The sequence below is a fragment of the Narcine bancroftii genome, unplaced genomic scaffold (assembly GCF_036971445.1).
Source record: "Narcine bancroftii isolate sNarBan1 unplaced genomic scaffold, sNarBan1.hap1 Scaffold_106, whole genome shotgun sequence".
In the NCBI taxonomy this organism is placed as follows: domain Eukaryota; kingdom Metazoa; phylum Chordata; class Chondrichthyes; order Torpediniformes; family Narcinidae; genus Narcine; species Narcine bancroftii.
This window is the reverse complement of record NW_027211823.1, coordinates 366,786-392,797: the sequence shown is the minus strand read 5'-3', so window position 1 is coordinate 392,797 and position 26,012 is coordinate 366,786. Positions and strand designations below refer to the sequence as shown.

The 26,012-nt window shown below is 47.4% G+C and overlaps 1 protein-coding gene and 1 long non-coding RNA gene across 2 annotated transcripts in view; both read right to left on the bottom strand.

Moving 5' to 3' along the window:
• Positions 1-5,453: 5,453 nt before the first annotated feature.
• LOC138750210 (uncharacterized) lies at positions 5,454-10,150 on the bottom strand. Its single transcript, XR_011349162.1, has 3 exons — positions 9,912-10,150; positions 9,218-9,298; positions 5,454-5,902 (listed from the first exon to the last, which is right to left on the bottom strand). It is a non-coding gene; the product is annotated as an uncharacterized lncRNA (long non-coding RNA).
• Positions 10,151-18,366: 8,216 nt separating this feature from the next.
• The window catches only part of LOC138750208 (uncharacterized), a 67,327-nt gene continuing 59,681 nt past the window's right edge, over positions 18,367-26,012 (bottom strand). Inside the window, exon 8 of the mRNA XM_069912343.1 lies at positions 18,367-19,014. The gene's annotated coding sequence lies outside the window, so the exon portion shown is untranslated. The remainder of the gene's footprint in view (positions 19,015-26,012) is intronic.

Genomic DNA, 26,012 nt, shown 5'->3' with positions numbered 1-26,012 from the left:
TGCAGTAGCATCTGACGGCAATGTTATGAATGAACCACTTGTAGTAACATCAGTTGAAGTACCGGCTGGGGAAAGGCATTTGTCAATTGTAGCGGTGGCACTGCAAACTGCACCTTTTGAGATAAAAGAATCTATACAACTTGATGTATTGGGAGAAATTAACACATTATGGACTGGGCAAAACCCCGGCCAGCGTCCTCCAGTCACTGCTGGACAGGCTGTGGCTGGGGTTTCCACACGCAGCTATACTACAAGGAAGGCAACCAGAATGAAGGAAGCAACAGAAGACCCTTTGGTTATTCAGAAGAAGCAGGAATCTGTTGAGCCAGAATCTCTTCCAATTGAAAAGATTCTTGTGAATCTTGAATCTAAATTATCTTATACAATGCAGGGATTATCTAAGATTATGACTGAACTTGGTACTAGGTTTAATACTTTGGTGAAAATACATTCTCAACAGATGGCTGAGTTTGGAGCTTTTCAGCTTGAAGTGAGAGATAAATTTAATTCGTGTGAAGAAGATATAGATGAAATACGGGATTAAGTTCTTGATATGACCAAAATGGTTGAAGACTTACAAACTCAAAATAAAAATTTGGTGAGAAAGATTGATTATTTGGAAAACCAATCCAGACGGAACAATATAAAGATTATTGGTTTGCTGGAAGGAATGGAGGGACCAGACCCAAGAAAATTTTTTACTGAATGGATTCCGCAGGTGCTGGGTCAAGAACATTTCCTGGAAGGTATAATACTGGAATGTGCTCACAGAGCCTTGCGTAGAAGACCTATTTCAGGTCAAAGTCCAAGACCTGTTTTGGTTCATTGCTTGAATAATTACGACAGAGAAATAATTTTACGAGTGCGTATTAGAAATGCACAACAGAGAAAATCACCCTTGATGATTCAAAATAATCGAGTTTTCTTCTATGCGGATTTGAGTCAAGAAGTTATGTTCCAACGACGGGAATTCAACCCTGCTAAAGAGTTGTTGTGGAAGAAAGGTTACAAGGCAACCTTTAGATATCCAGCTGTTTTGAAGGTTTTTCAAGATGGTTGCCAACCAACGTTCTTTGATTCTCCAAAGGAAGCTATAGCATTTGCTCAAGAGCTGCCAATTACTCGGTTTAAACAGAGACGTAGTCCGCCGCAATCTCTAAGGAGACAAGAGATGGAAGGAAAGAGCCGTGATCCAAGAAGGAATGGTTGTAATGGTGACTCGGTAGTTGGAGCTGATTAAAAGAAGAGTTGTTCTTTTTTTTCTAATTTTTTTTTTAAAAAAGGAATATTAAGTAATGAGGATGTTAGTTTAAGATGAAGTGAGAGTTGGGGGAGAGAACTGGATGGGCACTATTTCCTGAAAGTCATCTGCTACGTGTGAGTTATCTCACACCCATTTTATTTTGGGAGTTACCGCATTGCGCGGTTTAGACGGGAGGGGGTATTTTTAACCTCCTACCTGTTTTTTTTTTTCCTTTTTTTGTATTAGTAGATTAAAGAGTGAAGGGTTTTTTTTTGTGTTTATGAAAAAATGCATAAGAAAGTATTTGATTGTTTAAAAAACTAAAAATTGATGTGGTTTTTTTTTGTAAAGTTTATTCAGTAGATAAGGAATATTTGAAATTTAAATGTGAATGGGATGGATAAGTTTTTTGATATATTTTTTCTTTAACTTTAAGGTGAAAGGAGTGGTAATTCTGGTGTATATTATTTTGCTATTTTAGTTATAGAACGAAGGGAATAATGGTGAAAGTTATAAATTGAATTGTACAATTCTTAATGAGGCTTGAATTTTGTTTTTGGTTTATGCTCCATTTGTTGAAGATATAGATTTTGTTGTAGATGTGTTTTTATTATTTGGATATCTGAATTTTAACATAATGATTGGGGATATTTAAATGTGGCATTGGAGCTTTTATTGGATAATTATTCAAGGTTAAAAGGGAAAAATGGTGGAAGAGTACCAAATTTGAATTGTACAATGTTTAATGAGGTTTGAATTTTGTTTTAAGATGGTGGTTTATGTGACTAATATGATGATAGATGTGAAGTTAGTTGATATTTGGTGAAGGTTTATCTGTATAGAGAAAGTTTTTTTTTCATCTTTTTTTTTCTCATGCTACAATTTTTTTTAAAGAATTGATTATTGTTTAAGAATTTTTGATAGATAATGTTACTAACTTTACAAATTTTTTATATGAAGTTTGAGTTAAATATATGTTTAATCTTAACTCTGTTTGTTAAATATATGCATTTAAGTTTGATTTAAATATGTTTTTTAAGTCTGATATCTTAGTATTAATTACTTTTCTTTTTGTTAGTATTTTAATCGGTTATGTTTTTGTTTTTTTTTGTAAGTGGGTTTTTCTTTTTCTCACATATATTATTAACTTTATTAATTCTTCACTCTTTATTTTGGGGGGGAAGGGGGGGTTGGTCTAATTTGAGTTGGGTTATTAATGTGTAATAATTATTGGGGAGGGTATACTTTATTTAGATTACTGATACTGTATTGTAATTTTATTATTTTGTTCTTAATTTTTTTAATGTAATTCTATATGATATTCATGTTATAAAATCTTAAATAAAATTTTTTTAAAAATAATGTGGGCCACTACTATCGGTGATAAAAATTAATCGTACCAGTGAATTCTTGCAGCCACTTCATTATGTGGGGTTTGGGGAAGCACTTAACAACCTCTACCTTTTCAAGCAGGGTTTAGTTCTGTGCCTGTTCATTTGACCCCCAAGGAAGTCGAACGTTTCCAACCTGAACTGGTACTTAGCAAGGTTTATAAAGTAAGTCCAAATTCCCGCAGCCAGGCACACAGTCACATTAGACGGTCTCTGTTTAGCTTCATTGCCACCACTTTGACATCTTGTGGTTACTGCCACCCTCTGCTGTTGGAGAATATCCTCCTTGGTCTCAGCCCCTCAATGTAACTAAGAACCCCTAAAATTCCCCTAATGTTTTGGCCTTCATCACTACTCCTGGCAAGGCATTCTTGACACCCACAACTCTGGGTAAAAGAAAATACCCCTGATATCTCCCCTAAATCTTCCTCCCTTTGCTTTAGACAGATGTCTTCTAGTGTTTGCTACTCCCATCTGGGTTTCAGGCAAACTGAAGGGCATCTTTCACCGAGTTTCTGGTTTTCCAGCAGTTCTGGATGTCTCTCTCTGTATGCACTGCTCCGTGGACCACCCCGCAGTATCCCATCTAGTCCTAGAGTCTCTGTGTCAGACATTCTCTGCTGACCACTGCCTGATGGCTTTGTGGTCAAATGTGTTTGTCTATGAAACCGTTCCCAGGAAGGTAAAGGGGCAAAGTCCTGCTGACTGGAACATTGTGCAGCACCAGGGCCAGGCCAATCTTTCGCACACCTGAGCCAGGTAGAACCTCAGCACATAGCAGCATTTGGTGCCCTTGCACTTTGGTTCCAAGCACAGCCACACACAATTATGGCCATGCTGGTTACACCCTTGTCCCCATTGATTGACGATGTACACGGTCCTTCTCCAGACTCTATCCATTTTGGACCCCCACATGAATAGGAAATTTGTTTTGGGAATTGACAGGGTGGTGGTGTGGGGATGGGCCAAACCTGGCCCACGTGCAGCAGGACCGAAAGTCCCTTGCACATTGCACCTTATAATCAGGTTTTACCCGAATGACAGAGATGGGCATCTCTGTGGTTCTCCCTGTCTCCTGGACCTGGGGGTCTTTGTACTGCTCCCCATCTCCTTAAGTTGGTGCTTTGTTCACCACCACCCCCACAAGAAATCCAAGACCCCGAGATGGAGGGCAGAGGCGCAGAGAGATCAGTGAGAACACGGGTAGTTTCAAAAGGGTGGGGTCCATCCAGGCGCCTGATAACAGGAGGAACCAAGTGGGAAGGAGGATGCAGGGCATTCGATAGCAGGACATTGCGAGAGAGTGGATTCCTCGAACTCTTGAGGGGAGAAGGTGCTGGTCGATCCATCGGTTTAGGTGGGCAGGGTATAGACATGGCAGCTGACTGGAATTGTCAGTGGGTTACTGAGACCTGGGAAAGGAGGGGAAAGAGGGTGCAGTAGTGTTCTGAGAGTGCTGAGGGAGAGGCAACATGGGTGCCACCTCAAGGCAACGGTCCCCTCATTGTTTGCAGGGATGGGCTCTGTAAATAGACTCATAGATATCCAGCACAGAGCATCTTTGTCCCCCTGCCATCAGGAAGGAGATATGGAGGAATAAAAGCAGAGCAGCCAGGGAGGGAAATAGCTTCTTCCCACAGGCCGTGCGATTGACAAGGCAACATGAGCTGGATGGCAGCTAAGAATGAAAAGGGTGAGAGGAATATCGACTGATTACAACAGCTCAGCTAGCAGGGGAGAGGGGCTGAAGGGACTGTTTCTGTTTTGTCTATCTGGACCAGCCTTTTGAGTTCAAGCGTTAAAAAATGCAATCATTTTTAAATTTAATATCAACGGTACAGAAGGAATCAAGAGACAAGATGTCTGTCCAGCAGCAAGCGTCGAAGGCACTTCCTGAAACGGAGGCTCTGAAACCACAGGGAGGTTCTGGACGGAAAGAGGCCCAGCTTCTTCTGGAAGGAGGAGAGGAGAGGCAGGGGAAATGCGGGGGAAGGGAAGGGGAGGGGAGGGGCTAGGGATGCCGTCCACCGTTCATCTCCCCTTTCCTCTACCCCGTTCCCCTCCCCTTACCACTGCCCGTTCCCCTCCCACATCCCCTCCCCCTTCCCTTCCCCAGTTCCCGTCCCCCGCTCGCCTCCCCATTCCCCTCCCTCTTCCCTTCCTCCTACTCCTAACCCTAACCTCTAACAAAATCCTAAACCTAACCTTAACACTACCGATACCCCCTACCACCACTCCACGTCCCCTAACTCTACCCCCACCCCGTCCACTAACCCTAACTTTATCCCTACGCCTATGCCGCCACTTAACACCAACCCTAATGCTACCCACCATCCCCTAACCCCAAACCTCACTCCTCCTCTACCCCCCTGCTCCTACCCCCTTCCCCTATACCTAACACAAGCCCACTTCCCCGAAATATACACCTAACCATAAACCAAGATAAAGCCCTACCCCATGTCTCCTAACACTAACCCTAATGCTACCTCTACACTGCTCGTAACCCTACCCCTAACTCTACCCAACTTCCCCAACCCTAAACTAAACCCTACCCCTATCCCTTACAACCTACCCCCTTCCCCTAACCCTACCTCCTACCACTTCCCCATACCCGCACCCCCTACAACTACCCCCTTCCCCTAACCCTACCTCCTACCCCTTCCCCATACCCACATCCCCTACAACTACCCCCTACCCTATCCCTTACAACCTACCCACTTCCCCTAACCCTACCTCCTACCCCTTCCCCATCCCCACACCCCCTACCACTACCCCCTACCCTACCCCTTACCACAACCCCTACCCTTACCCCCTTCCACTACCCCTTTTTTCCTACCCCCTTCCCCTCCCCCTCCTTCCCCTAGGTTAGGGGTAGGAAGGGGAAAGGGAAGGGGGAGGGGAAGGGGAGGAGGAGAAGGGGAGGGGAAGGGGGTTAGGGGATGGGAAGGGGGAGGGGAAGGGGAAGGGGTAAGGGGAAGGGAAGGGGAGAGGGGAAGGGGGAGGTGAAGGGAGGAGGGCTGGGGTTAGGGCATAGGTGTGAGGGCAGGGGAAGGGGAAGGTGAGCGGGAGGGGGTTGGGATGGAGGAGGGGTAGAGGAGAAGAGGGGAAGTGGGTGAAGGGACATGGAAAAGGCAGGGAATGGGGTTTGCAGGGCCAGAGGGAGAAGAAGGGGAGGGATTCAGGCCATCATGATATTCTCCGTCCTCTGTTCAGCTGGGATGCGAGGTCCTTCTGGACTCATGTCTTGTCTCTGAGATCGCTCCTTCTCCTGGGAAGAGAAATACGAGTGATAGAGATACTGTCTCTGAGGCCTGATCACAATGACTTTTGAGGGTCCCAACGCTTCCCCCATTATCCCCCCTACCCCTGAACACTGGAGCCTTTCCCCTTCCTCTGCTCTACGTTAGGAAGTGTGTTTTGGCAAAAACCACGATCTCTCTCTGCAGGGCTCAGAGCAAAGTGTCTCCATCAGGCAACACCCTGGTTCTCCACGATATGGCAGCAAGATGCTAGACAATCATGGATGGATCAGTCGAGACCGTTCAGCTGATCCATCTGAACCTACCCCACAACAATGTTACCCTCCCCTCCCTCACACCAGTACCCTCCATTTTTCTTTAATTCTTGTCCATATTAAAATCCTTTTCATGCCTTTTTTGGACCAGCCTCCGCTACTACCCCGGCAATGCACTCCAGCCACCCACAACATTCTGTGTGAATAAAATGTACCCCTCACGTCTTGCCTAAATTTCCCTCAGCTCACCTTATTTAGACGTCCTCTGCTTTTCTCGCCCCAGGAATGCACACAATATTCCAAGTGTGGTCTGACTAGAATTTTATACATCTGCAACGTTACCTCTCGGTGTTTGAACTCAATCCCCTGACTCCTGAAGGCCAGCACACAATACACCATCTTAAACTCCCTCTCAATTTGCACAGCAACCTTGAGTGATTTATGGAGCAGGATCTAAATATTTCTCTGTCCTGCACACTGTTCATAATCATGCCATTAACCAAGTGCTCTGCCCACACATTCTTGTAATCCGCATTCAATAAAGATATTGGTATATATGAAACTACTTTTAATGGGTCTCAAACCTTCTTTGGAATAACTGTTATTCGTGCCCTTGAAAATGACTCTGGAAATAAACCTGGACCAGTTGCTTATTTAAGTACATCTGATTGACAGGATTGAACTCCATCTGTCACTTCTCTGCAAACTGGATGACCTATGACAACCTTCTACACTGTCTCCAACATCTCTACCTCTGTGTCATCCCCTGACGTACCCACCCTCCCACTCCCATCATCATTCATAAAAATCACAAAGAGCAGGGGTCCCAGAGCAGATCCCTTTGGAGCGCCACTAGTCATTGTTCCATCTACTACTACCCTCTGTTTTCTGCAGACAAGCCAATTCTGAATCCACACAGCCAAGGCTCCATGGATCCCATGCCTCCAGACATTCTGAATGAGGCCACCGTGGGGACCTTGTCAAGCACCTTACTAAAATCCTCGTGCAGCACATACAGACCTTGACCTTCATCTATTTCCTTTGACATCTCCTCGAAAAACTCAATTTGACTCATGAAGCAGGACCTGCTCCTCACAAAACTATCCATGAGTTTGCCCAGCATGTTTGGGCATTGCCCTCAGCCCCAACATCTGCAGACTTACTGGCCAGTCCCTCCCTTACCCCTTCCCAGAGCTTCCGCATCCATTAGAACATCAAGCATTGCTGCCCAGTACAGGCCCTTTGGCCCATAAAGGCTGTACTGACCTTTGTAAATGTTCTCCACAACCTTTACCTGTACCACACCCATAGGAACATAGGAAGTGGGAACAGGAGTAGGACAAAAATGGCCTATCGAGCCTGCTCTGCCATTCAATACGATCATGGCTGATCTAATTTATGACCTAACACGACCTACCCTGCCTTCTCGCCATATCCCCAAATTCCTCTATCATTTAAAAATTCTGTTCCCTTACATCCACATGCTCATCTCAGAGACTTTTATATGTACCTATTCTACCAACCACTACCACTTTCTCCGGTGACGCATTCAAAGCTCTCACAACTCTCTGCATAAAAAAAATCTCCCCTCACCTGAAGCGGATGCTCTCTGAGATTTGTACCTGGCACTTTAGGAAAGTTTTCTGGCTGTTCATTCCATCTAAGCCCCCCACAATCTTATTTAGAATAAGTTATTAAGCTGTGGAAGGGGCAAGTTGGGAGAGGGAGGAGGAGAGAGAGCTGGTGGGGGAGGGGTGAGAGCTGGTGGGGAGGGGACAAGGCCGTGTTGGGGAGAGGGATCAGGACCGTGTTGAGGTGGTGAACGGGCAGACACGGGTGGATCTACCTGCCGAAATTAAGGAGCAATAAGAAGGCCATCTCGGGATCTACCAGCATCTTCTGGGGCTTGATGTCTCAATGGAAAACCCTCTGAGGATGGAAGTAGGCCATGCTCTGCTACAGCTGGTACATGAACATCTGGCAACACAACGATATAACATGACCCACTCTGCCTCCACACTGGCCGGGTCTGGATCCTGAGGGTAAGGGGATGTGGGTGAAGGGCCCCTCCCTGCCAATCAACATCCATCCTCATCATCCTCGCCACCCTTCTCCCCTCACTACCCTTTCTCTCCTCACCAATACCCATTGAGACCCTCATGCACCCTTCATCGATATCCAGTCCCCAGCGAGACTCAGCCAGTAAACTCCTTTATATCCTCCAACCCCACCATCCAAGCTTGCCCCAGTGGACAACCTGACCACCCAGACCCACAACCACCTTGATGTAGATCATGGGAATGGGCTGCTTAGCCTTGTTGAAGTGCTGGGCCATGCAGTGAACCGTCTCAGGAACATAGTCCAGACCCAGATTCAAATAAACCTCCTCTTTCTCTTGGACACAATACAAACATGTCAGCTGGGTTTACCCTCCAACACCCAGTGCCTCTCCCAACTGGAGTGTCAGTCCCTCCTGCTCTCTGTAGGCCTGATGCCCCCACTGCTCAACACAACATGGCATGAATCCAAGGGCTCAGCGAGCAGAGCGTCAACAGGGCGTAGTGGACCCGTCCGCTGCCCCATCATTCGGCGTCTGGTGAGACTGCACAAAATGTGCAGCTCTGACCGCCCTCCCTCTTGAGCCAAGGATTCACCGGGAGAGAAAAACCAGTGACGTTTCGAGATGAGAAATGTTTGCAGCCGGGTGTTGGCTGGGGTCGAATATGTGGAGGCTGAGTTGTTGGGACGATTCAGAGCAGGCGTTGATTTGGAAGGGCACCAAAAGGTTCTGGGGAAGTGAGTTATGGGGGAAAATACATTCGTAAAATGAATTGGGGAAACAGACTGGAGGGGCTGAGTGGCCGAATTTGGCGACCTTGTCTTGTGGTCTTGGCTGCTGCTGTCTGGAGTTGAAATGGCAAGAGGTCATGAGTTAATATGTGAGGAGCAGGGCAGCCAGCGTCAAGGATTCGGCACTGGTCAGAGGGGCAGGATGGAGGGAACAGAGAGGCTGCAGCGAGACAGATCGATTGAAGGAATGGGGAAGGTAGCAGCAAATGAGGATCTTACCTTGACTACAGAGGAGTAGAAGTTGAGAAGAGGGACGATGATGGTGTGATCCAACTTTCACACGATCTGCAGTTTGCGGTTCTATGGCGAGAGAGGAACATCAGCAAGGCTGGGCGATGGGTCGGGGCCCTGAGGGGCGACTTGTCCAAGTTGAGGGGGGAGGCGGGGAGGAGATTCGTCAAGAGGTCAGAGGTGGGGAACTCCAAGGGAGGCCGAAGTGGGGGACTTTTCGAGAGTCAGTGGGGGGGACTTTTCGTGTCGCTGGAGTGGGGACTCGTCAGGGGGTTCAATGAAGTATCATTTCAGTTTTTATGATTGTTTTCCCAGCTTCTACTAAACAATTAATTTGCAGAAAATCTCTGATATTTGCCAGGTGTGTGTGTGTGTGTGTGTGTGTGTGTGTGTGTGTGTGTGTGTGTGTGTGTGTGTGTGTGGGGTGGGGGGTTGTGTGTGGGAACGGGGGGTGCTGTTGTGGGATTGTGAGACTTTCTCTGTTTCCAAACCCCATGGCTGCTTTGGTCTCTGTCAGATGCTCCTCTTTCCACCCACCCTTCAAAAATGTGTTTGGGTGTTTGTCAATTGGGTGTAATTGTGTGAAACTGGCTCATGTGTCGCAAGGGCCTGTGAACGTGCTGTAGGCCTAAAGTTAAATATCAGGGTGTTCCATTTCCACACAACTGCTCCTCCCCCTCACCTTGAATCTCTTGTCCTGCAAGATCTTCTTGATGGCAATCAGCTCTCCGGAGTCCACCAGCCTTGCCTGGTCCACCACACCGAATGATCCATTGTCGATGATTTTATCATCTGTGCAGGACACCACCTTGGGGACGTTGGGTCCATGACCCGGTGTGGCCACCTCTGTTGTGACCTTATTGCCATGTCCTCTGGGGCAGAAGCAGCAGCATTTACACACCCAGAGAGTACACAACAGGTCATTTATCCCAACCCAGCCTTGCTGTCCAAGTTAGTCTCTACCCCTCCCTCTAACTCCCTTCCAAGGGTCACCTAAATGTCAGAATTTATCCTCTGTTGGTTCGTTCCAGCTTCTCAGTAGAAATATTGCCACCCCAGGTCCCTCTTTGATCACTCTCCTCAGACTGAGGCCAGTTCCGCAGCCGTTCACTTTATCTACAACCCTCCCTCCATGAGAGGATCGGGACATCCTTGACCTTCAGCACGTCCCTGGGAGATGAACCACTCTGAACCCTACCACGGGTTTAGCAGAAGCCCTCCACATTCCCAGAAGCTCAGCAACACCGTGATCTTCCATGATGCAAGCGAGACCTCGTCACCTGAGGGAGCAGGTGGTGCGGAGAGAGCCCCATGCTTCACCGTTCAACTCTGCTGGGTCCGCCGCAACAGAAACACTTTCTAGCACCTTGATCCAGGTCCACTGGGGGAAAGAATCCTATCCCGGTTGGGGGAGTGTGGGGGTGGAAGGGATCTTGTAACCCGGGGGGGGGGGGGCAGGTGGAGGAGCGGTCCTGTCTCTCAGTGGAGAGATCCCATTCCAGGTGGAGGGGGAGCTCTGTCCCATTTCTGTTGAAAGGTCTACCTTCCATCCCCCTCGCAACGTCTCTTCTCCCTCAGACACCTCACACTCTCCCCTGCCCCGATTCCTCTACCACGCTCTCATCCCCCACCCAACACCACCCCCATGGTTTCCCCAGTGCCTTCCGTCCCCTCGCACCCCATCCCCCCCAGCTCAACCCTATGTCCCCTACCTCTGATCCAATCTCCCTTGACATTAGCCTGTGGTGCTACCCCGTTCCTTTGTTCTCCCCTCCACTCCTACAGGCCCCATCCCTGTATCCCCTCACATGCCATTGTTCTCCCCTCCCCAGTCCCCTCCAGCTGCCTCATAAAGTGCCCTGCACTCAGGATGGGGAGAGGGGAAATTAAATGCAGCCTCCATTCTCTCCGCCCACACTGGGTGAAGGATGGTACCAGAGGAGGTTCTGTCCCAGTAGGGGAGCCTGTAACAGGCTCTTTATCTCACCCATGGGCGCAGGGTGCTTCCAAACACAACCCTGTTGATCAGAGGGTCCCTGGGATGAGACAGCGTCCTACTCCGACACGTGGGCCAGAATCCCCTTCCAGGAGAGGCATCTTTCTCGTGTTGCTGTGCCATGGCACGACTCAGCTATGGCTGCCCCATGCAGTGACATCATCACCCCCTCTGTGTCATCATCTCCCCCCTCTGTGACACCTCCCCTCTCTGTGACACCACTAGTGTAATGGGCAGGGACATCCAACCATTTAAATCCTCCTCAATTTCCCCAAGCAAGGGGAGAATAATTCAGCTGGTCTAAATTACTCGTTGTTATCTATTCTAACTCCTAGATATTTGATTCCATTTTGCCTCCACATTTGTTGACTATTTTCTTGACATTGGCTCTAATCCCCCTTCCTCAGTGACATGATTTTGCACATATCCCAAAAGAACTTATACCCAAAGATCTCCCCATAGTCCTCCAGGGTGGAGCACAACTTGGGCAATGAGTGTGTCGGGTCTGTCAGATATATCAGAACAACTTCTGCAAATAAATTGATTTCATGGTCTTCCTGGCCTGTTCTGAAACCTTTAATGCCTGAATCCTGGCAAATGGCCTCAGCTAATCGCTCCATGGCCAGTACAAACTCACTCACTTCGGGTTTGGGGGGGGGGGGAGTCTGACCTTGATCGGCATGCCTGTTGGCTACCTCTGTCCCTCTCATCTCGACATCAGTGGCTCAGGTTGGGGGTGTCTGTACTGCCTCCTGCAGTGCACAGCAGCACTGCTGGACCACCTTTATCTCCTTATTTTCCTGGGCCCTCTCCAAATCTTTCCTTTCTATGATCTCACATTGGTTTCTCAGGAGAAACACTGGCAGCCAAAAGGCACCCCTGATTCCCCTTAGATTTTGGGAACCCCGACTTCTTGAAGTGGGACAACACGTGGTGACCTATTTTCTCAAGATGTGGATCCAGGAGCTTGGACCAGTCTACCAGTTTGCCGTGGTCCGCCAGCATGCTTGCCAAGCTCCCCAACCCTGCACTCTCATCAGTCCACCCGCAGATCTTGTTCTCCCTGCCTGCACTATAGTTCCTGTCCTGATTCAAAAGCATCTCCACTGCAGCTGTGTTCAGTCGGAACTCGAAGGACCCTGCTCACTGCACCAATTATTATGTGTGTGAAACTGATTCGAGGGGTCCCAAGGGTGGCGAATTTGAACACAGTTGTCTTTTATTGACACATGTAGTGAAGTCGCACGAGGAGTAAAAGACACACACAGACACAAACTCGCCGGATTAATCGATACCCTTGCAACCACTCATGGATAGAAGACTTGACAATCAACTTGTCACATACGATACCTTGAACAGGTCATTCATTCAGTCATTGATCTTGGATGCCTGTGGGTGGTAGGGGATATGCAGGTGGCCCCAAATACTTGGCATCACCACCCATTGCTGGTCGGACGTTATCCGATAGGGTATTCCACATATGGAGCACGCTTAAATGGTGCTTGGTCGGCCCGCTGGCAAGATATCCAAGTATGTGCTGACCATCGTGAGAACATATCACTTTTTATTTTGGCAGGGGAGAGGCCTGATATGGTCAATTTATCAGACTTGGCCAGCTCCCGAACCCCAGCGAATGTGGCCCTTGGTTTTAATTGCTGACAAATAGGGCATTTGGCCATCACAGTTCTTGCAACATCATGAGACCCCCAGATCCTCTGTCCATCATAGTGCCCCCATATGCCCACATTTATGATGCACCAATGCTGCCAAGGCTCCAGGGTCTCTCTGCTTGGGGAAAAAAGTGGCAGAGCATATTTGAGCAGCTCAGTCCACAGTGGCATTGCGTCAGCTTCAGCGGTTTTCCTGGAGGTGTGTCCATCCACGTGGTGGACCCTGACTATTCTTTTGTTGTTCCACCTCTCAGAAGATCTGCCAGTGCTGTTGTCCTCAGAGCAGGCAGCCATGGATCTGCCTCCCTGTCTCCTGACGCCGACCCATCCACACTGACGTGCTGTTTGGCACAGCCCAGAAATCCTGTTGCACTGATCGGAAAAGAGGCTCCTGGGCCCGCCTGGTTGTCCCTTTTCAGATCAGTGCCACAGCTGCCAGCTTGGACAGTTGGCTCTCCCCTCCTCCTCACCCTCTTGTGTCAGTACTTTATCTGTGGTGGGCTGGAGCGCTCCCACTTTACACCGTTGTTTTTCGCACCTCCACCAGCCGGAGCCGTCAGTAAACCAAGCTTTTTCCTGCTGTCCTGCATCGAGGGTGTTGAACGGTTTGCCCCAGGCCATGGTGCCAAGCTCTTCTCGGGGTCATTCAAGTGGGAGGCTGTCACTTTCGGACAGGACATGATCTGTTCTTGCAAGTGGCTCAGCCCTTCGGGACCGGCCTCTGTGTGGTCTGCCATGTACCACTTCTTCGGTCCGCTGTGAGTGGCATCCGCAGATTTAACCCATCACATGTTGGGGAGGTGTGGCTGGAGTGTGACTGTCTCTGCTGCCATCTGGTTCTCTGTGGTGAGCAGGCGAGCATCTGACACTCAGATGGGGAGTCGCGGGAGGCAGCTTCCAGGAGGGAATTGAACAAGAAGCTGTGTGGGACTCGGCGACCTTGCCTCTTTTGCTCGAGGCTCCACTAGACCATTGTCTTCATTGCAGGGACAAGTCATTCAAAGGGTCTTCCAGTTTTGAGGGGTTGGGGGGTGCTTGTGGTCAGTGGCAGTGGTGTTCAACAGCGTGTTTTACCATTTAAGAAGCCATTTGTTGTTCAGGTCATCAATGAAGCAGAGAGTTTTTTTTTCTGGGCAACATTATACAGTAGATGGAGGGACAGATGTGAGATGGGGAATATGTTGGCACCAGGAACCCAAAAGACCCACAAAACTTTGTGCCTCAACTTGTTGGTGGGCACCGCAATGAGGATTTTGCTTTGAGCAACCATTGATATTTCTCTGCTGCCTGGATTCTCAGGAAAAGGACTGTTGGACTAGGACCCTGGACGTTTTCCAGGTGGTGCCTCCCTGGTGCCAGTGTCTGGGGTGTTGCTGCTGGTGTCCAAGACATCCTAAAGTGGGCCAGAGGTTGTGGTACATGGAGATACCAATGACATACGGAGGAAGAGGGAACAGTTCCTGAAAAGTGGGTCCAGGGCGTTTGGTGAGAGCTGAAAAGAAATAGCATGAGGGGAGTCATGTTGGGATGACTGTCTGGGCCATGCATCAGTGAGAGCAGGAACAGAATGAGGTGGAGGATGAAGGCGTGGCCTGAAGGTGCGGGTTAAGAGCTCCATGAGGGCATCCTATTTGCCTTGCTCGGGAGGCTGATGTCGGAAGTCGATGAGCCTTGCTGCCATGTCCTGATGAGCAAGAACATCATGGAGGAGTAATGGATGTCATCAGTGGTGATCTCTTGGAGGTGGAACTGGTCCTTGGCCTGTTTGAACCCCACGTGGGGCTGCGACATCCAGAACATTGACAGCTTCAACCAAACCATCTGAAGAGCCGCCTGGACCGTGATCTTCACGTCCAACTGAAGGGCTGGGTCCTGCTGAGGTCACCACTGTAGCAGACACTTCTGTTGAAGAGAGAAGTGGGAGGGGGTAGGATATTGGGGATGGGGGTGGAGGGTGGTTTCTTTATTCTTTCTTTTATAGATGCCACACATTAGATGAGCATTATAATTAATTGTGTGAATTTGTTGTGGTTTTAAGTTTATAAATATTTTTTTAAAATGATCGGCAGGACCACGAGTGGCAGATAGGATCATGGGGACTCTCTCCCCCCAACCCACCCACCCCAAATATCAATGGGATAAACCGGGTTCATTGTCAACGTCGTCGAGGATCCCTTCCACCTGCCCACAGCATTTGGCAGCTCTTCTCATCAGGAAAGAGGTCGAGGAATATCGGAGCAAGTAGCACCAGGCCTAGAAACAGATTCTTCCTGCAAGCAGTGAGAATGGAGAATGATGGATGACCGACTCAGACAAAGACTCCATGACTCTGCTATTCATTCAACAGAATTTATTTCTTTTTTGGGAGGGACTGCACGTGTATCATTTGTCTCTCTGTGCGTAGGTCCGGTTGTGTGTTTGCAGAGGTTTCCACCATGAACACAGTTTCCTCGGGTTAAATTTGAACGGGTACAGAGGAGCTTTCCTGGATTGGACAGTGTATCTCATGAAACAAAGTTGACTGAGTTCGGGCTTTTCTCTTTTTCACCCCAAAATTAACTTTATTCTAAAATTATTGACCAAGAGGACAACTGTTCCATGTCTTTTCTTATCCTCGTGTTGCATGCCTGTATTCCCTTCACTGCACATGTTCTCTGTTTAGCATCATTCCACCCCTTTGACACCTTGTGGTTACTCCCTGCACTCTGTGGTTGAAGGGGTTCCCCTTAGTCTCCGCCCCTCAAGACCCGGAGGATTAGAGTCCTTCCCCACAGCGCCCTCGTGTTGGCTGCGCCAAGCCTCAGTGCATCTCTCAGCAAACTGGAATAGACCGGTGGGCAGCGTTCCCTCACCCACATCTCCATGTGCTAAAAGACCAACAGGTTAACGTTGAACAGTTATGCCCTTCGGACCTCGATGTTGTGCTGACCTATCAATTCCAAGCAAAATAAAAACTAGACCCTTCCTCCTTCATAACCCTCCATTCTTGCAATGGAGGGAGTGCAGAGGGGATTCACCAGGCTGATACCTGGAATGGCAGGAATGACTTATGAGGAAAGATTGCGCAAATTGGGATTGTACTCGCTGGAGTTTAGAAGATTGAGAGGGGATCTCATAGAGACATATAAAATTCTGGCAGGACTGGACAGAATAGATGCAGATGGGATGTTTCCAAGGATGGGAAAATCCAGAACCCAGGGCCATGGTTTGAGGATAATAGGCAAACCATTTAGGACCGAGATGAGGAGGAATTTCTTTACCCAGAGGGTGGTGAATCTGTGGAATTCATTGCCACAGAGGGCAGTAGAGGCAGGTTCATTAAATATGTTTAAGAGGGAATTAGATATATTTCTTCAGTATAAGGGTATTAAAGGTTATGGAGAGAAGGCGGGGACGGGGTACTGAACTTTAAGATCAGCCATGATCTCATTGAATGGCGGAGCAGGCTCGAAGGGTCGAATGACCTACTCCTGCTCCTATCTTCTATGTTTCCTTCATTCATGTGTCCAAGAAGCCTTTAAATGCTGCAAATATTTTAGCCTTCATCACCACTCCTGGCAAGGCATTCCTGGCACCCACAACTCTGTGTAAAAACAAGTACCCCTTATATTGCCGCTAAACCTTCCTCCCTTTGCTTTGGGCTTCTAGTGTTTGCTTCTCTTATCTGGGTTTCAGGCAGACCAAAGGGCATCTTTCACTGAGATTCTGGTCTTCCAGCAGTTCTGGATATCTGTCTCTGGATGCTCTGCTCAGGGGACCACCCCGCAGTATCTCATCAAGTCCTAGTCTCTGTGTCAGCAGGAATTCCATGCTGACCACTGCCTGATGGCCCTGTGGTCAATAGTGTTTGTCTATGCAACCATTCCCATGAAGGTGATGGGGCAAAGTCCTGCTGACTAGGACATTGTGTGGCATCAGGGCCAGACCAATCTTTCGCAACACCTGAGCCAGGTAGAACCTCAGCACATAGCGGCTTTTGGTGCCCTTGCACTTTGTTTCCAAGCACAGCCACACACAATAGCCATGCTGGTTAGGGTTATGCCCCCATTGATTGACGACGTACATGGTCCTCCAGACTCTATCCATTTTGGACCCCCACATGAATAGGAAATGTGGTTTGGGAATTGACAGGGTGGAGGTGTGGGGATGGGCCACACCTGCCTCACGTGCAGCAGTACCAAGAGCTCCTTGCACCTGATGACCAGGTTCTACCGGATTGACAGAGTTGGGCATCTCTGTGGTTCTCCCTGTCTACTGGAACTGGGGGTCTCTTTACTGCTCCCCATCTCCTTGAGTTGGTACTTTGTTCTTCACCATCACCACAAGACAACCAAGACCCCTGGATGGAGGGCAGAGGCGCAGAGAGATCAGAGAGAATACGGGTAGTTTTAACAGGGTGGGGTCCATCCTGATGCCTGATAACAGGATGAAACCAACGGGGAAGGAGGATGCAGGGCATTTGATAGCAGGTGGGACAGGGTGTAGACATGGCAGCTGACCGGAATTGTCAGGGGGATACTGAGACCTGGGAGAGGAGGGGAAGGACGGTGCAGTTGTGTTCTGACGAGAGAGTGCTGAGGGAGAGGCAACATGGGTGGAACCTCAAGGAAAGGGACCCCTGAATTTTTTGCAGGGATGGGCTCTGTAAATAGACTCACAGATATCCAGCAAAGAGCATTTATGTCCCCCTGCCATCAGGAAGGAGATATGGAGGAATAAAAGGAGAGAAGCCAGGGAGGGAAATAGCTTCTTCCCACAGGCCGTGAGATTGACAAGGCAACATGAGCTGGATGGGAGATAAGAATGAAAAGGTGGAGAGGAATATGGACTGATTACAACAGCACAGCCAGCAGGAGAGTGGGGCCGAAAGGCCTGTTTCTGTGGTCTTTCTGGACCAGCCTTTTGAGTTCAAGCTTCAAAAGACCAAACCATTTTTAAATTTAATATCAACGGTATAGAATGAATCAAGAGACAAGATGTATGTCCAGCGGCAAGCGTCGAAGTCACTTCCTGACAGGGAGGCTCTGAAACCACTGGGAGGTTCTGGCCGGAATGAGTCCCGGCTTCCTCTGGAAGGAGGAGAGGAGGCAAGGATAATGTGGGGGTAGGGGTGGGGAGGGGAGGGGGTAGGGATGCCTTCCTCCATTCAACTCCCATTTCCTCTACACCGTACCCCTCCTCATTCCGCTGCCCATTCCCCTCCCCATCACCTCCCCATTTCCCGTGCCCTGCTCGCCTCCCCCGCTCCCCTCCCCAACCTAACCCTAACCCCTAACAAACCCTAACCTTAACGTTAACACTACCGATACCCTTAAACACTACACCACGTCCCCAAACATAACTCTTATTTCCACCCTGTCCCCTAACCCTATCCTTACGCTGTCCCCTAAACCCAACCCTAATCCTACCCACCTTCCCCAAACCCCAACTCACACCCCACCCCTACCTCCTACTCTTACCCCCTTCCCCTAAACCTAACACAAGCCCACTTCCCCGAACTTAAACCTAACCCTAAACCTCGACCTAACCCGAGCCCACATCTCCTAACCCTAAACCTAACTGTTCCTCTACCCGTCCATGACCCTTATCTTAATTCTACCCACCTTCCCCAAACTTAAACTAAACCCTATCCCTATCCTCTACACCTACACCCTTCCCCTAACCCTAACCCATACCCGCACCCCCTACCACTACCCCATTACCTACCCCTACCCTCTCACTACCCCCTTTCTCCTACCCCCTTCCCCTATCCCTCCTTCCCCTGTTAGGGGTTGGAAGGGAAGGGGAGGGGAAGGGAAGGAGGGAAAAGGTAGGAGGCGAAGTGGAGGGGGAAAGGAGAGTGGAAGGGGAGGCGAAGGGAGGAGGGCTGAGTTTTGGGCATAGGTGTGAAGGTAGGTGAAGGGGAAGGTGAGCGGGAGGGGGTTGTAATGGAGGAGAGGTAGGGGAGTAATGGGAGGGGGACGTGCGTGAAGGAATATGGAAGAGGTGGGGAATGGAGTTGGCAGGGCCAGAGGGAGAAGGGGAGGGGTTCAGGCCATAATGATGTTGTCCGTCCTCTGTTCAGCTGGGATGCAATGTTCTTCTGGACTCGTGTCTTGTCTCTGAGATCACTCCTTCTCCTGGGAAGAGAAATACGAGTGATAGAGATACTGTCTCCGTGGCCTGATCACGATGCCTTTGGAGGGCCCCAACTCTTCCCCCATCACCCCTCTCCCTACCCCTGCACACTAGGGCCTTTCCCTTCCTCTACTTTACCTGAGGAAGTGTGTTATGGAGAAAACCACAATCTATATCTTCAGACCTCAGAGTACTGTGTCTCCATCAGTCAACTCCCTGGTTCACCATGACATGGCAGCAAGATGCTGGACAAATCATGGATGGATCAGTCGAGTCCCGTCAGCTGACCCATCTGAACCTACCCCACAACAATATTATTCTTCTCTCCCTCTCACCAGTACCTTCTGTTTTTCTTTTATTCCTGTCCCTATATTAAAATCTTTTTCATGCCTTGTTTGGACCAGCCTCCACTACTACCCCTGGCAATGCATTCCAGCCACCCACTACATTCTGTGTGAATAAAATGTACCCCTCACATCTTGTCTAAAGTTCCCTCATCTCAGCTTATTTAGACGTCCACTGGTATTCTCGCCCCAGGAATGCACACAATATTCCAAGTGTGGTCTGACTAGAATTTTATATATCTGCAACGTTACCTCTCGGTTCTTGAACTCAATCCCCTGACTCCTGAAGGCCAGCACACAATACACCATCTTAAACTCCTTCTCAATTTGCACAGCAACCTTGAGTGATTTATGGAGCAGGATCTAAATATTTCTCTGTCCTGCACACTGTTCATAATCCTGTCACTAACCAAGTGCTCTGCTCTCACGTTCTTGTAATCCGCATTCAATAAAGATATTGGTCTATATGAAGCTAATTCTAATGGGTCTCCAACCTTCTTTGGAATAACTTTTATTCGTGCCCTTGAAAATGACTCTGGAAATAAACCTGTACCAGTAGCTTGTTTAAGTACATCTGTATTTACAGGATTCAACTCCATCTGTCAGTTCTCTGCAAACTGGATGCCCCATGACAACCTTCTACACTGTCTACAATATTTCTACCTCTGTGTCATCCCCTGACGTACCCACCCTTCCACTCCAATCATCATTCATAAAAATCACAAAGAGCAGGGGTCCCAGAGCAGATCCCTTTGGTGCGCCACTAGTCATTGTTCCATCTACTACGACCCTCTGTTTACTGCAGACAAGCCAATTCTGAATCCACACAGCCAAGGCTCCATGGATCCCATGCCTCCCGACATTCTGAATGAAGCCACCGTGATGACCTTGTCAAGCACCTTACTAAAATCCACGTGCAGCACATACAGACCTTGACCTTCATCTATTTCCTTTGACACCTCCTCGAAATACTCAATTTGACTCGTGATGCAGGACCTGCTCCTCACAAAACTATCCATGAGTTTCCCCAGCATGTTTGTGCATTGCCCTCGGCCCCAGCATCTGCAGACTTCCTGGCCAGTCCCTCCCTTACCCCTTCCCAGAGCTTCCGCATCCATTACAACATTAAGCATTGCTGCCCAGTACTGCCCAGTACAGACCTTTGTAAACGTTCTCCACAACCAACTAACCCTTACCCGTACCACACCCATAACTATGGGTGGATTAAATATCCAATTAATTTCTTTCTAAAATAATGCATCAGGAATTTGATGTTGATTCCAATTTTGAATGACTTTTCATAATTCTCGTTCAGCTCCTTTAAAGTTAGATCCATTATCAGAACATAATTCTTTTACTTGACCACGTCTAGGAATAAAACGCCAAAGAATATTAATAAAAGAGTCTGTTTCAAGCAATGACACTGCTTCAATATGAATTGCTCTCATAGTCAAACAAGTGAAAATAACTCCATATCGTTTTTCAACACTTCGTCCTCACTTTACTTGCAAAGGACCAAAATAATCAACTTCCACGGATGTAAATGAGAATTCATCAGGTGAAACTCTGTCCTGTGGTAAATCTGCCATTTGTTGTTGTCCAGGTTTTCATTCTCTCTGTCAGTCACAAAGAGATGAAACCTCATGATTTCATTATTAATATATTTAAGCACTGATGTTCTATCAGTCCAAAACACAGGATCTGCTAACTCCATCTGTAATTCTCTTCTTAACATAGCGTCCATTTTGCTCGCCATAATAGCAGCAGTCAATTCCATTCAAGGTCTTGTGACTGACTTTAATGGAGCCACTCTGGCTTTTCCCATTACAAATCCACCATCTACTCGCACTTGGTTATTTCACAGGACTCAGTAACTGACAGGATCAAAACTACCTTCACTTAGATCAGAAAAATGGTGTAACTGAGCAAATGTGGCTACTCCAAAGTCTGTTGACGTCAAAACTTCCAAGTATTTGACGACGCTCAATCTAATTTTTCCAATCTTGTGCAATGGATTCTGGATTAGTTTCATCCCATCCAAATGTTCTTCTGCACAAAACTGGTATTTGGCCGGGCTGATCATTAGGCTGAATTCGGCCAGTCGGGAGAAGAGGGTGTGCAGGTGAGACTTGTGTTGTGCCCAGTCTCTGCTGGCGACAAGAATGTCATCCAGATAAATGAACACGAAATTCAAATCCCTGCGCACCGTATCCATGAGGTGCCTTATGTCTGGGCGGTTTTCTTGAGCCTGAAAGGCATGCATAAAAATTCGAACAAGCCGAAGGGGGTGATGATGGCCGTTTTGGGGATGTCCTCTGGGTGCAATGGGATTTGATGGTACACGCACACCAGATCGACCTTGGAGAATACTCTCACACCATGCAGATTGGCCATAAAGTCCTGAATGTGAGGGATGGGGCAACGGTCAGGTACTGTCGTGTCATTAAGCCGTCGATAATCTCGCAGGGGCACCAGCCATCGGAGGCTTTTGGGACCAGGTGAAGCGGCGAGGCCCAAGGACTGTCGGAGGGACGAATGATCCCCAGTTCCTGCAGATGCGAGAACTCTTTCGCTATCTGGAGCTTATCTGGTGGGTTTAACAGTAATGTACGATAAACTGTATCAGACACTGTGACATCAGGTTCACAGTTGGGAGAATATTTAACAGTGATATACAGTAGACTTTGGCAGATACTGTGACACCAAGTTTTCAGTAGTGAGAAGGTTTAACAGTAATGCATGATAAGCTGTGGTAGATACTGTGATATCAGGTTCACAGTTGGAAGAAGGTTTTACGGTGATGTAATATTAACTGTGGCAGATAAAGTGACACCAGGTTCACATTGGGGCGAAGTTTATGGTGATGTACGGAAGACTGACACAGATATGGTGACACCGCATTCACAACGAGGGGAAAGAATATCAGTGATGTGCAATAAACTGTGGAATATACTGTGACTCCAAGTTTACAGTGGGGAGGTTGAACTGTGATGTACGATAAATGGTGGCAAAAACAGTGATGAATGGGTTAACTTGGGGAGAATGTTTAACGGTGATGTACAGTCGACGACTTTGGCAGATACTGTGACACTGTGTTCACAGTACTGAGAAGGTTTAACAGATATGTATGGTAGAATAAGGCAGATTCTGTGACTCCAGGTTGACAGTGGTGAGAAGGTTTAAAAATGATGTATAATAAACTGTGGCAGATACTGATACTTCGTTCACAGTGGGGAGGAGGTTAATGGTGATGTACAGGAGACTACGTAGATACGTTGATACTGGGCTCAGAGTGGGAAAAAAAGCTTTATTGGCGATGTATGGGAAACTGAGACAGTTACTGTGACACCGGGTTCATAGTGGGGAAAATGTTTGACAGAGCTGTACGATAACCTTTGGCGAATAAAGTGACACCAGCTTCATATTGGGGAGAATTTTTAATGATGATGTACACTAAACTGTGGTAGATACAGTAACACCAGGCTCACATTGACGAGAAGGTTTACTGGTGATGTACGGTAGACTGGCAGGCTCTGTAACACCGAGTTCACAGTAGTGAGAAGATATAATAGTGATGTACGATAAACTGTGGCAGATACAGTAAAACCGGTCTCACAATGGGGAGAAGGTTTAATGGTGATGTGTGGTAAACTTAGGCTGATACTTAAACACCAATTTAACAGGGTGAGAAGGTTTAACGTTGATGAACGGTAGATTGAGGCAGAAACTGAGCGTCAGCATTCACAGTAATGTGAAGGTTTAACAGTGTTATAAACTGTGTCAGATACTGTGACAAGATGGTGCAGAGGATAGACGTGTGGTTCCACCCTTCCCCAGTTAGACTATTAAATGCTCAATTTTAAAAGTTGTAAAAGTGATTAAAAATACTGTTTATAGACTTTGGAATAGTGGAGGGTCAAAATGGCTGCAAATGTGAAAAAATCGAAAACTCAGTTACAGAAGAAATTACCTTACAAAAGTGTTGAAGAATTGAGGCCGAGTTCAAGTTGAAGCAACAGAATTGTCGACTGGAGTCCCCAAGCCTCAGAGGACTCCTGCCCGGCAAAGTATTTCGTCGGCGCCAGCTTAGTGATGAGTTCAGCGGTTTTGACTCGTGCACTCGTGAACACAGGCGTGAGGGCGGGCCTACTGAGCAAGGACAGGCCCGTGAGCCTGCAGCATTGCCTGGTGGTCAGGAGAGGTACAGTGTAGCATCAGAAGACGCAGCTGCGCAGTCGGTGGCCCTACCGGGCATGCGTGGTGCGTCGAGGGTCCACAAACCTTTGGAGAAGGTGTGGGCTGTGGGGGAGCCTGAGCGATGGTGAACTGACGAGGTCGGCACACTGTTGTCGGGTGTCCAGACCCGCAGCAGCACCGGAAGAGGACCTATTGCTATGGAGGAAGAGGATGCTCAACTTCATTAGAACTTGAAGAACTGGGGACTGCGGCAAAAGAAGGTCAGCCTCAAAGGGAGGTGATGGATCCTGGACTGGATTCTGAGTTTCCAATTCTGGAAGGGATTGCTCAACTCATGGAAGATATATCAAATATATCAATGCAGATGACTAATCAGATGACTCAAGGATTTTCGAAATGAAAACTAAAATGAACACTGTGTGTGAAGAAATAACTTTGATGAAGCAAGATATTAATGTAGTTAAGAGCGATGTTACGAGATGGACACCATCAGTGGATACTGTGCAAGAACATTTTAAAAAGATTGAGGAGGCTTTCTTGATTGCAAGAGTCAAGTGGAGCGTAATAGAGAAAAAAATGGAAATAGTGGAAGATCCTTTTGTAGATTGGGGTATTCAGAAGAAGGAATTATTGAAGAAGTTTGACTCATTAGAAAACCAAAGTCGTAGAAATAATGTTAAGATAGTAGGTCTTCCGGAAGATATGGAAGGTTCGGATCCAGTGAAGGTTTTGAAGAAATGGATCCCAGAAGTGTAGGGCAGGGAATTCTTTCCAGAAGGACTGGAATTAAATCGAGCGAACAGAGCATTAAGGAAGAAACCATTTCCGGGCCAATTACCACGAGCAGTTTTGATTCGCTGTTTTAAATATCAAGACAGAGAGATGATCCTCCGATTGGTGGTGCAGAAAGCACGGCAAAATCAGGCTCCACTGATGGTTCAAAATAATAGGGTTTTTTTTTTAATGCAGATCTGAGTCAAGAAATTATCAGAAGAGTCTGAGAATTTAATTCAGCCTAAGAAGTATTGTGGCGAAAGGGATATAAATTTGCTTTTCGTTATGCGGCAGCATTGAAAGATTTTTATGGGAATTTTCAATCTCAGTTTTTTGAGAATGACCACGATGCTTTAATATTTGCTAATTCATTGCCAGATGTACGAGGAAATGGGCGATCGTCACCATTGTCACCGAAGGGAAGGGTCAATGGGAATGGAAATGGGAAGATTGGAAAATATGGAAAGAATGGGAAAAAAGTTGAATTGACGCAAAGTCTTCTCGATATTGAAGATCCGGAACTATCATTGGGACTGGAATCACTGGGTTGAATGTTTTTGTTTCAGGACTTTGTGAAAGTCTGACTGGGGGTGGGTGACACTGAGTCCTTTAGTCACCTGCCACTTGTGGACTTTACCACACCCAGATTTTTAGGGGGCTACTACTTTTGAGTAGCTTGTTTTGGGATTGATTTTTCTCTTTTTTTTGGAATTTTTAAAATAGGTGGGATTCGAATACAATGAGACTTAGAAGGGGAGTATTATTTTATAGTAGGATTCACATTTGTGAGAAGGTTTTACAGTGATATAATATGAACTGTGTCAGATACTGTTACACCAGGTTCACAGAGGGAGAAGGTTTAACAGTGATGAACTGTGTCAGATACTGTGACACCAGGTTCACAGTGAGGAGAAGGATTAACAGTGATGAACTGTGTCAGATACTGTGACACCAGTCTCACAGTGGGGAGAAGGTTTAACAGTGATGAACTTTGTCAGATACAGTGACACCAGGTTCACAGTGGGGAGGAGGTTTAATGGTGATATACGGGAGACTGAGGCTGAACTGTGCCACCAGGTTCACAGTTGGAGAAGGTTCAACAATAAGGTAGGGCAGACTGAGACAGTTACTGTGACACTGGGTTCCCAGAAGTGAGAAAGTTGAAATGTAATGTCCGATAAACTGTATCAGATACAGTGACACCCATTCACAGATGTGTAAAGGTTTAACGATGATGTATGGTAGACTGATAAGAGATACTGAGACAATGGGTTCACAACATTAACACAGTTTAACAGTCATGTACAATAAACTGTGTGAGATACTGCGACACCAGGTTCAGAGTGGGGAGATGTTTTAACGGTAAAGTACAGTAGACGTTGGCATATACTGTGACGCTGAGTTCAGGGCAGTAAGAAGGCTTAATGGTGATGTGTGTTAAACTGAGGCAGATACTTTAACACCAGGTTCACAGGTTCATAATGTTTATGAACGGTAGACTGAGGCAGAAAATGTGAGATGGATTCCACAGTACTAAGAAGGTTTAACAGTGATTTACTTTAAACTGTGTCAGATACTGTGACATCATGTTCATATTGGGGAGAACGTTTAACAGTGATGTATGGTAAATTGAGATGGATACCGTGACACCGTGTGAACAGTGGGGAAGAGGTTTATCAGTGATG